The 12945-nt window shown below is 43.6% G+C and overlaps 1 protein-coding gene across 1 annotated transcript in view; it reads left to right on the forward strand.

Annotated features, from left to right (window-relative positions):
* BCL11B (B-cell CLL/lymphoma 11B (zinc finger protein)) overlaps positions 1-12945 on the forward strand; it is a gene marked incomplete at its 3' end in the record, with an annotated part of 78113 nt that overhangs the window by 38747 nt on the left and 26421 nt on the right. The gene's annotated exons all lie outside the window — the stretch shown is intronic.

The following is a 12945-nucleotide window of genomic DNA, read 5'->3' on the forward strand; positions in this document are numbered from 1 at the left end:
CGCTCTTCAGTTCATAAGCCAAAGTGGGAAAGGTGCAGGTAACAGCAAGGCGTGTACATTTTGTAGTGAAATAGCTTTATTTTATTTTAATTTTTTTTTTTTAAGGAATTGGATCACATATTCCTGGGGCGGCTCAGGTTTAGGCCAGAGAACTGCAAAAAACCTTATCCCATGTCCCTCCAAGGCTGCCTAATTCAGAAGACTTGGGCTCTTTTTTCTTTTCCGAGTGCTTCATAAAAATAGATGAAAGGAAGGGTTCTGTGCTCAGATGGGATGCTTTATGTTCAGAAAAGGATTCGAGTCAAAGAAGCCGTGCTGATGCACCTCAAGTGTGCCCCACTGGGCTCCTGCGTGCTGTGTGTTGGTCCTTCCTTCTGCTGCACAGTGAACAGCTGATAAACCATCAGCAACATACGTTTTTATGCTGTTTCCTTTCTTTTGGCCAGGCTTTTCCCAAGCATTTTTGCAGTATGTATAGGTAGGCTAGAGCATGATATGTGCCTGTGCTACCTGTATTTCCCTCTTGTCTTTGTCTCCATCAAACCATTTCTATGGGTCCCTGCTCCAGCTAACACAACCTGCCGTAGCACAAGCCGGAGAAGCCGGGTTCAATGAGTCAGTAAAACGTCCACTTGGAAGGAAGCAGGCAAAAATCCCACATAGTGAGGCCTTACATTTTTTATGAATTCAGCTGTAAGAGTCAGAGGTCCTGGGACTTTGGGAATGAGGTTAATGCAGGCACCGAGCAAGGCTGTGGGGAGACGTAGGCGCTGGAATCACGCCATGCAGCAGTGCTTTTTGAATTATCATCTTTGCTACCAACATCAGGAATCTCTTGTTACAGAGAGAAGCCAGTTTGCATAACATACCTACAGCTCTCCTGCTTGTTTAAATGTCAGCTGGCTATGTGGACACAGTTGTAAATGTATTATTTTCAGTCCATCCCCTGGCAATGTGAGGGGAGCATCCTATCCTTTCTGTCTCCTTGTGAGTCCTCTACTGACCGAAATGACTTCATGTGAGGTCTAGGTCTAAACCTGATCCTTATGGCTCTTCCATGGCTGTGTGACAAGGGTGGTGCTTCCAGGATGTGCTGTCCCACATCAGTGGTCCACTGCGGGATGGGTTAGGGACGGCCCAGGGATGCTCAGCTCAGCATTGCTTCTGTGTTATCTGACTTCGGTGGCGTAGTAACATGTAATAGCTGTGAACATGGTCTATGTAATACAGGGATTTAAGTAAGAATCAGAGTATTGTGGGGAAATATGTACCTTTTAAAGCTGTTCATGGCATTCAGGGTGAAAAACCAAAAATTCATGGAACATAGTAAGACCTCGACATGACAGCAGCACCCTTTGCCTGTGGGGGAAATATTTATTCACTTTGCATCTTCTAGCAGAGATTTGAGTTATTTTCTCCTCTCCTCTGGTTGAGCAGGGAGAGAGGGAGTTCATTTATTGTGAGTTCATTTATTATGGCATGGACAGGCTTATAATTCAAAGTCTGTCCAAAAATTAGGTCTGAGTGTTTATGGATTGATTAATCCAAACCCTTCAGAAAAATGTGTGAACTGTTGATTAAACTGGGAACAGGATCATTGTGGTTCTGCCTACGGTGAGGACAAGATTAGTGAGTAACTTTACCTTTCTGCAAAACCTTCTAAAATGTAAGAAAAAAAAAAAAGAGACAACTCTTCCTTTATTTTTTCTGGATTCTCCTTGAACTGAGCTAGTAACTCTGCTGTAAAGTTGAGGTAGAGTCTTAAAAACTCTGAAGCCAAACACTTGGCTATCATTATCAATAGATACGTAGAACAGTTGTACCAAATCTTGTTAAATTACTGTAAAGTCCCTCCCAATTGCTTTCCTGCTTTCTGTGCGTGTTTTCCACGAGGAGCGGTGTGAAAGCCGCCGTGGTGCTCGCCCCTGCCTCCACCACCACTGTCAACGTTCATTAGTGCACTTGAGCAAACCCACAAATGTCTGAACTCTTCCCAGATTTTAGAGCCCTCCAGCCAGCAAATCCTTCCTTCTGCTCACCCTGTTTTGAGGAAAAAAACCTGACGGTCAGGGTTTAAGGTTTAATTTTAATTCTGCAGCCTGGTATCATCCAGAGCTGTAAGGGAGAATGAGGGTGTGTGGAGACGGTGCCATCACCACCTTAAATAATTTGCTCCTTACCCTTTCCTGTTGAGTTTGCCAGGGATTATAAACTGGGATTTCTCCTTAATAGGTAAAGATGAGTGAATGCTGTTCTGCACTTTCTCCTCACTCTTTCTTCGCAGATGTCTTTACTCTTTGGGAGGGGTTACCCAGGGGGTTGCATTGCCTTCTCCATGAGTTAGATTTGCCCCTCTCATGGCAGTACTGGGCTGTATTGCACATAGGACCCTCCCAGTAAGTCCCAGTTGAGTCACCATCCCGTTTGCTGGGCTGTGTAATGGGAACCGACTGCTCTGTCCATGGCCACCCTGGCAGCAAAACTTCACTCCATCTGCACTTTCCCTTCCCCTTCTCTGCCCCAAGATTTCACACTTCTTTTTCTTAAATATATCGTTTCAGCTCTGCCATCAGGTAGGTCCTTCATCCATTGCTGTCTCTGTCAGTGGTCCCTGCAGTAATAATTACAGCATTTTATTTTTCCTAAAGATCAAGTCCGCAGTGAATTTCCTTTTTTTCCCCTGCAGTTTTTGTTTTTTTTTTTTTTTACTTCACATTTTTTATTTTAAATGGAAATGACTGCCGAAAGTAAACACAGCTTGCAACATGCAGACTTACTGGGCCAGCATGAATTTCCTTAATAAGCTGTGATACGGGACTGCGCGCGCACGCGCGAGCGTGGCTTCCCCCCCCCCTTTAAACGTTGGAATAGGAGCGCTGTCGCTTTAAATCCTAACTCAAACTTTACTGGCGATTTTACAGAGCCTGGTTTCATTTATAGTGGAGCCAGACTTGCTGTGTGAGAGCCGTCCGCATGCTGGAATTAGTCTTAAGCTCGCTTCTGTGGCGTTGCCAAATTCCATGTTTGTGTTTTATTTAGAATTCTTTTCACGGCCAGTCGAATCTGTTCAGGCACACATAGGCAGTGTTGCGCCCCATGGAGAAAATAAGCAAGTTTGCGTTTTCTTTGGCATAGGCCATGGCCACAAAAGGCTGCGGTCTAAAAAAACATTTTTTAAAAGCTATTTTAACCCATAACAGATGTATAAAGTAGGCACACGCATGCCAGCTTCCTTAGTTTTAATTAAAAAATAATTACGGCTTTAATGGGATGCTAGTGACAAATTTGGATGAATGGTGGGTGACATTATCTCAAGGCTTGCTTCAACTTATAAATTAGTGCATTTCTCTTGGCCAGTGGTACAGATGAAATTAAATGAAGGAGCAGATTAATATTTCGTGAAGTTACATTGAACCAAATGAAAAAAATCAAATAAACCAAAAAAACCCAAGGCCCCTTCCTCCCTCTCCTGCTCAGATTCCCGTTTGCATGAGATCACAGAACACGCAGGAAAGGTTATTTACCCTGGCTGATAAACAAGCTGGCCAACGATAAACCGGGCTGAGCTTTGTGAGGTACCTGTCCCCTTCGTAATTTCACATCGGTAGCCACATCGCCAAATTATTGTGATTAATGTCAGCAGGCACTTCTATTTATAACCACATCGAACTCGCTAACGCGGTACCTCGGAGCCAGGAAATCTTAAATCTGAAACCATCCCTACATGCTCATGTTGTAATGGGTCTCGCTCCAGACCTCGGCGAACTGGCTGCCTTTTGGGCCGTGATTCTTCACATCTTTAGGCTATTTTTGGGGCTTTTAAGGCTCACCAGAACGGGGCTACAGGCTTGCGCAGGTAACAACAGTTTATATTTATGGAGAAATAAACAAAGGCGCAATAAAGATGTAATGAGCTAACCCCAGATGGTATCTCTGCTGTTATTGCAGTCAGGTGTATGTGGAGCTGGGGAAGGGAGTGGGAAGGATCAGCATGGGAGGATGTGGATATTGCTGGGAAAAGCATCTTCCTCCTTCCCACCCATGGCCACCCCAAATAGGTGCTGAGAGGTGATAAAGCACTATGTTATCTGATAAAGCAGCACATCTTTTCGTGGCATGCAGCACAACCTGCTCGTCCCACCTTGGTGCTTTAGGCAGATGAGGATCCCTTTGTGTGTGGATGGCCAAACCTCACTTGCCGTTCTTAAAACACCCCACTCCAGATTTACCCTGTGATGTTTTGCTACTAATTTCCACGTAAATATATCAGTGTCCTCCACCTTTCTGTCACGTTAAGCGGGGGAAATCCAGCAAGAGAGAGCTGCTCTGTTTGGTTGGAGCAAGCCTGGAGAATTGGAGCTCCTCAGGGGGATCCACTCGGTCCCTCGGGGAGAGCAGTGTCTCCACGGCGTGCAGGACGTCCATTGCCTGAAGCTGAACCAAGCCAGGCTCCAAAGATGCGATTCTTGGGCTTTGTTTAACTGCAGAACAAGACAGAGATTTTCATGTGTCGATCGAATGAGGATTTCTGTGGTAACGTTTCCCTGAGCTTGAATTCCTCAGGAATGAAAATGAACTTCCAGCATTAAAAACATGAGTCACGCAGTACAGACGAGAGTCATTTTTGCATTCCTGGAATTTTTGGAAGGGAAACGTTACATTCACATTAATCCTTTCAATTACACCTTATTGCTAATATAATCCGTGAGGCATTCTGCAGTAGAGCCCTCTGCTATTTGGTTACAGTTGAGGCTTTGAAAACGGCACCTGAAAGCTTTTAGACTCCTGTGTGTCAGTATCTTCATTTTCTTTTTATTTTGCTGCATGCAGGAAGGTCTGGTGTCTTTTCTATTTACTCCCTAGGATTTTTTTGTTTAATAAATAAGGCTAATTTGATTTGTTCTGATCTGTCTCAAGTATCTAATTGCTGCTGTAGAGAATGATTAATGTCCAGTTGAAAGGATTCCACGTCTATAAATGAGAATTGAAAGCAGATGTTAGTTTGATGAACGTGTGCTGCCCATTCCTTGTCTGCACTGGCTGCTAAGATATCGCTATTTATCAAAAGAGAGATGTAAAATGCCAAATACAGTTCAGAGTCACACACCTATCATGAGCTCAGCGAACAGTTAACAAATAATGGATCCCAGGCAGTTTTTTTCTCTGCTTGTGAAATATCTGTACATAAGACAGCGTTATCCTCAGATTGTCAGAAATCCTTGACAAACTCCAGTGCACGGTGAATTGGTTACAACCAGGACTTTGTGTCTCAGTTTTTACTCAAGGAGTAGTGTTGGTATCATATATAAATACATATATATATATACACACACACGTATATGTATATGTGTATATATACACATTTACATATATATATGCATATGAGTGTATATATACATACGTGTGTGTGTGTATATCTGTATGTGTGTATATACACATATACATATATATATAGTGGTCTGAGGGTAGGTAAGTTCAGTTTCCAGTGCTATTGCATGCACAGTGCTGATCTTAAAGTTAATTCAACCCATTAAAAAAATTATAAAATCCGAAGCTGATGCTGTTCTCTTGTCTATTTTTGGACTGACTATAGGTGCTCAAGCATTTTGGGCAAGCCAGGCCAAACGCTTTTCAGAGTTTGCTAGCTTGAGTTCATGCAGATCAGTGGAGAGCAGGCAGTAAAAAGAGCAAAAAAGATGAATTGCCTGGGCACGAGGTCAGTTTTTGCAGCGTCCAGCCAACTTTGACATACACCTGCACACAATAAATGCAACAAGCTTTTTAGATAAAAGCAAGTAAAAATAGGGGTTTTTTTATCTTGTGTGGGCTCTCCAGTTTAGTAATGTGTGATGCTTTATGGTGCTTTCACAAGCGATGCTCTCCTGGCCATTGGAGTCCGCCTTTCCAGCCAGTGCATACAGCAGGTCAGCAGCCAGCCCGCGTTAGAGTGGAGGAGGAGATACTCTGGGCAAGGGCAGGCATTTCTGATAATGGCAGCAGGCTTGTCGGTGTTTCCAAAAAAACCAGAGAGAGCTGGCTTTTTAAAGCCTCTTTTACAAATCTTTCCTGGACTCTTCACATATTCACCAGTATTTCTGTGAACAAAAAAGAAAAAAGAGTTAGCGTAGCAGATTTAGCCACTTTGATTATTTTTGAGAAATGACCTTCGCATTTTTTCATTTTTTATCAATTCATCATTCAGATAATACCAAGACCAGAATATTTTGCAGATAGACAGATGGAGATATAAAGACCAACACAAATCTTGCTTGCTGTCTACAGATCAGGCTGATTTGGGATATATGTGTATGGTAAGGGAGAGAGGAGAGGAGAAGGATGATGAAAGGGACAGAGGAAGGACTAGGAGTCATGGAGAAGGATGAGTACTGGCATCCCAGAGCTGTGGCTACGTCAGATTCTGCACTGTAGTCATGTAAAAATTAGCAGCAGAAGAGTCCTTCCAGTGGGATCTTCTGTTCCCCTGGTACCTGGACAGGACTCTCCATACAGCAGGCAGCTGGGAACAGAGGAAGGACTGGTTTTACATTCAGCCGGCCTTTCCATTTGGAGTGTAACTGTAACGACATTAATTTCAAATATAATATTTTCTTAAAATTCTTACATTTTGCTTCATAGACATACTTAACTGAACAGCAAGACTTTTTCAATTAAAGTAACTACATGTTACTGGGCTGACACCTCGCCTTTTAGATTGGTACTGATGATTTTTCCTGACCTGTATCTACCTGAGTGTGCTATAATGTCAGCGGTTCCCAGCTGATACACGTCTGAAAGTGGACCAAAGTAAATTAAATGGTAGCTCTCTGCCTATCAGGTCATACTTTCAAGTTATTAAAAAAATGAAACCTGCTTTTTGTTTTCCTTCCCTTCTCTTTCTTTCTCCACTCTCTTCTTAGCTTTCTTTTCTTATAGGGAAAAAATCTAATGGATGCAATACAACTACCCTAAATTAAGCTGGTGGGATACGTGTGTGGCTGATACCATTACTGGTCAGTCTGTAGTGCATGGAAAACTTCATTTCTGTGGAGGTGAGCTGGGACTGGTGTCAGGAGATGGGGTCAGCCAAATATGTTGGAGTTTCTCTTGGTGTAGAGACCGGTTGTTCCTACATCCTTACCTGGGGTAGGAGAAAACATCCTTGAGAAAATATGGAAAGAAAGTTATTTGTTAACACAGTGGCTTTCTCACTGCAATGAACCCAGCCTGCCGAATGAGCAGTAAATGTGCAATTTTTGCAGGACAGGGCTTGTCCGCAGTCCTTTATTGTTTCTGGAAGTGGTCACCTGAGCAAGCAGATGTGCGCTGTGAGTCAGTATTGGTTTGCTCTGGCTGCTTCTTCGCAGGTTTTCCTACGAATAAAGGTGTGCCTGGCCCTGAGCAAATTGTGGAACTCCCTTGCGTTGGCAGCGCGAAGGTGTAAGAGGGTTGGGAACTTCATTGGAGCACACAGCTCAGCATCAGGAATCTCAAGTTTGCATGGGCAGATCCTCTGCTGGCCTTACACAACCGAGGGCATGGCTGTAAGTTTAAATCATATGTCTGAAATCAAAGGACAACACCGCCCAGGGAGCGTTCCTTAGAAAAGGCAGCTTTAGGAGACCAACAACAGCTGGGAGAGAAGAAAGCATTCCTGTCCAGGGGTCTCCAGTGAAACCAACGAATGGACCCAGTATCTGGCTAAAAATGGAAAATCCAGGTTGAAAAATATTTGCTTTTATTGCTACACAGTAAAAAGTATTAATAAGAGATGGAGATTCTTGTATCTCATGTCCTATTCCCTACAGTTTGGGAAACGTAAATCCAAGCCTTGTTTTTCTGCTTATATTTTCTTGTGATTTTGGACAAGTCCCTTAATTTCTCATGGGAAGTCTCCCATCAATTCAGTAAGGAATTCCAACTCTTCACTCTCTGATGGGTGTGTTACGAGGATAAAGATGTGGAAGTTTCCGAGGTGCTCAAATACAGAAATGATAAAAAGCTGTAGAAGTATATCAAATGACTGAGAATAATTCAGGCTAATTTTTGAGGAATTGCTCATCCTGGGTTCTACTGAATGTGATGGCAATGACACTGAGGGCCATTGATGGTGACTGACGTTTGTCCAACAGTTACTGCATGTAAAATACTCACAAGTGTATAGGAGGTACTGCTGTTACTCCTCTCTGTGAAAACGGTGGATCAAATTGTGCTCTCAGGTACAGCAGCTCAAGACCATTGCAAATTAAGCCATTGGAAATCAATGGGGTTGCACATTTGTAACTGAGATCAGAATTTGGCTTGGCCTTGCGTGGTGCTCCTCGTGTTAATTCTTGCATCTAAACCTGGAAGAAATGGCTTTTTTATTACAGCAGCGCTTGAAGAGACCCCAGGAAAGTAAGGTGTAAATATTAGAGGCTGCCAACAGCTAGTGGCAGTTTCGGCCTAATAAACTGGAAGTAAATAACTTGGTGATTAGCTGGAATTGGCAGGCCACTTTAACACAGCGCTGACTGGGTACATGATTTTCCCTGTTCACGCCTCAATACGATATAACAGCACGGATAGATGCCTGGAAGATGTATAAGCCTCAGCAGAACTTGTTCTGAGTCTACCTCGACACTTCTATTTGTGAATAATCTTAATGATAGTAACAACAAGAACAACAAGAACAACAACAATACGTACTTAGCTGGAGCTTTTCATCCCAAGGAGCCCAGAGCACTTCTAATTTGAAGAGTGAGCAAACAATAAACAATAAAATAAGAGCCAATACAGCAAGGATGGTTTTGCAGCTCAAATGCTGAACTGGGAAGCCACTGGAAATTGGAGTCTCTTGCTGCTCCCCCCACCGCACAGTCCCTAATATAATAACGTGTGAGGCTTAATCTCAGCAAATGGGTCTGTGGATAAAGCAAGCGGCGTAAGAACCTAAACAGGATTATTGTGAATAGACTTGTACGTTCAGAGAAATTCAACCCTTGGAGATCCACTCTAGGAAGAATTATGATCAAATAGCGAGGGAACAAATGAACTCTTTCAGGGGAGGACGTAGACGAAGTCCATGGGAGTTATCAGAAAAATCAATTGCTATTGATTCGGTGAGCATTAGATCAGGCTTCTCGCTCCCTGACTGCCATTAAGTTGTATTTCAGGAGACAACAGGGCATTTTGGCAAGGGTAGTAAGAGAAAGTTTGGCACAGTCCACTCGTTTTTGCCATTGCCATGCTCCTGTCTCACTTATCTCTCTCTTTATGTCTATGAATGTAAGTAGCAAGAGAAGATTCAGGTCCAGTTGTCATTTGCTGCCTTGCTGAGTCCCACTTTAAGCTATAATACACATATTTGCTTTAATATTTTGTTGTTCCTCTGGATGGCTTTACTTCTTCCTTTGCAGCCGTGAGGTTTCTGCTGCAAGGAGAAATTCCCCTCTCCTATGTAATAAAATGGTCAGACTGGGTTGTCATTGTGTTCCCAAAGAGAAAAGGATATAAAATGCTCAAACAGAGCTGGGCTCCCTGACAGAATTAATACTTTGCAGTATTGTGTCACTCTTTCTGCACTCTCTGCTTTTCAGTTACCCATCCCTCTTAGTCACTTCATTAGTCATTATTTTTGGCAATGAGTGTTGCGATCTGGTTTGTTTGGAAAGCACCAGGGTGCAGTGGCCAGGTTTGTTACTGATGAATAGTGGCCATCACATTGACATGTAAATTCATAAAAATTTGAGCTGTGTAGAGGTCTGGGAGCGTAGCGTTTTCTGACTCCTCTGCTCTCCGAAATGCAGTCTTTTGGTGGTTTAGAAATGGAGCGATAATCCTTAAAATCACTGCAACTTGCCCAAGATAGTGTGGCATAGCTGATCTTTGTGGTTTCTCCCAGGTGAATATGGCCATTTTACAGGCAGGAAAACAAAAAGGACTTGGGCACAGACTTGGTTAGTAAGTTCCCGGTCTCTAGAAATCTGGTCTGGTCATGTTGGTACATGTATAGAGAGATAAAATGAATGTACGGTTGAAAGTGATTTGCTTTGGGTTTGGATTAAGCCCATAAATCCAGGTCAGCAGTTACCAAGTTATCTTGCACAAGATAAGAGTATTTTGGCCCAAGGTAGTTGGAATTGAAATGCGTGGCAAAAGTACATCTAAATTTCCTACTTAGGCTAAAAGTTATGCATAGAGATACTGGAGGATTTCTGATCAAATCATGGGATCTGCTAAGCTTGTAAATTTTTACTGTAACTGAGAACATGCAAAATAAATTAAAAAAAAAAAAGAGGGGACCTGAAATATTTAAATATAACTAATTTTATCATGCTGAGATGAAGTACTTGATACCTGGAGCCTGCTAGGAAAGCAAACCAGAGCTGGCTTTACAGTGTGAAACTGCGGGTTCTGGAGAAGCCAAGAATCCAGAATGGCTGCTTCACGTGGGATTGCTTCATTTCGTCAGCCTCTTGGGCTGAAGAGCTGTGTGAAGGTAGGAGTGTGTGGTATTTTGCAAGCGGACACGAGCTTGTTCTGCCCATGCTTGGAGCCAACTGGACACGGGCCAGCCCTGCACCGGAAGCCGTACAGCCGTGCAGGTGAGGATGTTGAGCCCCAGCCTCGTCTCTCTGCAGGGCTTGTGAGCTCGGGTTTGGGGTTGTTCAAACCACAGCTACACATCCTCTGCGCTGGGGCCGGCTCGCGTCTGGCTGGGTTGGAGTGCAGGCAGGGTGAGCCTTCGTCAGCCCGCCAGATGCCACAGGGACCTACCCTTCCTCACCCTAGGTAGCAGTTTCTCAGGCGCTTAATTTTCGTTGAAGTCAGCATGAGCAAACGTTAGTCATCTTGAGTAACGGTTGCCAAAGGAGGTCCTTTGTGTAATGCATAGATTTAGCAATCGAGGCATTGACTTTGCATTACTAATGTTTGGTCTGCTTTCTCCCAGGCCTTTCCACTCTCTTGGTCACTGTCAATCCCCTTTCGTGCTCGCTGCTCTGGTCCATAATTGCATCTGACTGCCGTGATACAGTTGTCAGCCCTGGAGAAGTCTCTAGACTTTATCGCTCCCCTCCCTTGGGCGATGCAGTTTGCCACCAGCCCTGAGAGGCTGGTTTGGAGCCTCTTGAAATGGTTGAGATCTCGATAGTGCATTATGGTGATATTGCCCTTTCTCTTCACCTTGAGGAAGGGAGTGGCAACTCAGCTGTAAGAGGAGTGGCTTCAGCACACTGGTGTGTCTTGCCCAGGGAATATAATAAAGGTTTCACCCTAGAGGGTACAGTAAAGCAAAAAGAGTCAAAAATAAGTTAGCACTGGCTCATGTTTCCAAGTTGTCTGAGCTTTGACTGGTTTCTGTAATTCAAGGGATCATAGCAGTACACTTTATCTTTCCTTTTCACGTCCAATGCTAATGCACTAATATTTCTTCCTACCTGGCTTCTAGATGAGGAAACTCGAACTTCGCAGTGATATAAAAGCTTGAAATTGGCCAGAAAAATTCAACTTCCTTCACTTTTTTTTCAGGTGCTAGCACTGGTGTTCTGCAAAAAACCCCACATGATATAAGTGTGAAACTGTGGCCTGTTCAACCCACTAGAAACTTTGCTGTGACTTCTTTCAGGTTTCTCATAAGGAGTTGTGTCCTAAGAATTGAGAAGAATAACAAACGTTCACTTTGCATCAATTATTAAAGCATCAAATTGCATGTCTCTTCCTACTGGAATGAACCCCAGACTTAAAGATTTCTGAGAAATAGAATTGTGTGTTCACTTTTTTAGACAAAACCGTGATACTTTGGTTCAATCCTGATGGCTTCCAGGTCAGTATCAATGTTGTTTCAGCATCTTCCTCCCAGATTGTTGCAGTCTGACACAAGGAGTTGAATATGGGCCTTATGACCTCCAGGGCAGGTCCCTGACCCCTAGACAATGCTCTTTCTCTCTCTTGCACAGTCCTTCTGATGAAACTCAGTGGAATTCAGCTCTCAGCTCAGGTCATCTTAGCTGTCAAGACTCTTCGGTCAAAGTGTTCTGAGCAGCTCTAGTCTACAGTCTTCAAACTTGTTTCAAATCTGTAACATAGAAACTGTGATGTCCTGTGAAAAGGAATGGGCTTTGTACATTGATTACATTGCTTGGCAGTTATCCTCCAAGAGCTTTTTTAATGTGATAGACATAAGAAAAGCCTTCTAAGTGTCTCTTCCATACCCTGCGTATCCCAGTGAGATTCCAAATGGGATCTGAAAGTCCAGACATGGGTCACTCAGGCCTGGGGTGTTACGGGTGCCCTCTTAGACCTGGGAGGAGCGCAGTGGAAACATACCTTGCAGAGTGGATGCACTTCACGGCTGGGGAGACGTAACCTAATTTGTCAGCTATCACAAAACACTCATTTCATTTCCATTGCTACAGTTTTGGCTAGAACTGCTCAAGCCCCGCAGGGTTCGGTTCACAAGGTTGTATGTGAACTGAACCCTGCTCTCAGGTTGAGGAAGGGCGGGTGAGGAATCAAACCTTTCACGTTTGCTTAGAGGGATGAGTCTGAGAAATTCACACTTTCAGAACTCATCCTCCTCCTGTACTCACACGCGTGCTGAGCCCTTTAGTACTCTTTACTTGGGACTTCACAGTGATCCTGGTAATACTTTCTCTATTTCTGGCTTTCTCTGCTGAGTCACCCAAAGCCCTATAAAGAGCTTTCCTCTCCTTCGGGGCTCTGGGTGCTGCCACTAATTAGTTCTTGCGTTGTCATAAAGTGCGTTCTGCCCCACACTGTAGGTTTCCTCATTGCAGATTTGATCTCCTCTTGGTAATTCGCATGTGGACTCTGTCTCTCTACCCAAATTCAAGAGAAGTGTGGTTTATAAAGTGTAGAAAATATGATAGGGATACAGTTCTACTCAAGCTACTGAGAACAAACACCAATGCAATATTGTGGCTCATTAAGGCTATTTTCAGCAGG

This window comes from Mesitornis unicolor, unplaced genomic scaffold (assembly GCF_000695765.1).
Source record: "Mesitornis unicolor isolate BGI_N332 unplaced genomic scaffold, ASM69576v1 scaffold24465, whole genome shotgun sequence".
Taxonomy (NCBI): domain Eukaryota; kingdom Metazoa; phylum Chordata; class Aves; order Mesitornithiformes; family Mesitornithidae; genus Mesitornis; species Mesitornis unicolor.